This window comes from Penaeus monodon, chromosome 34, assembly GCF_015228065.2.
Source record: "Penaeus monodon isolate SGIC_2016 chromosome 34, NSTDA_Pmon_1, whole genome shotgun sequence".
In the NCBI taxonomy this organism is placed as follows: domain Eukaryota; kingdom Metazoa; phylum Arthropoda; class Malacostraca; order Decapoda; family Penaeidae; genus Penaeus; species Penaeus monodon.
This window is the reverse complement of record NC_051419.1, coordinates 24,137,503-24,137,967: the sequence shown is the minus strand read 5'-3', so window position 1 is coordinate 24,137,967 and position 465 is coordinate 24,137,503.

Below are 465 nucleotides of genomic sequence, written 5' to 3'. Positions count from 1 at the left end.
TACATTTGTTGCTAATAATGAATCACTTTCTTGATGGGAAATTTCTTACATATAAATCACTCCTTTTTTCCATTCTTTACCAAAAAAAAAAAAACCGCACACCACAGAGCGCATTTCTCATCACACAAAAAGGAATCACTCACGTCACCACTTCAACGCACACCTCAGCATGGCTCAGAAGGAAATGAACAAACCACATCTCATTCAGCGTTTCTGTGTGTCACTCCTCCGTATCGCTCGTAACACTATCGCTTCGTTCCAGGGCGCTTATTCTTGCTCTTCCCATCACCTTCTTCGCATCAGAGAGACGTAAAAGGTGTGTGGGAGAAGTGCGTCAGGCGAGCGAACCCAGCATGAGCAGAAATACATGTCACCGCGTTACATCGAAGTGAGTCACTCCCTCCCAAAAGGGGTTGGCTTCGGAGTCCTTCTCGAGCGCTCCCTCCGCGTGCCGTCCCACCCTCA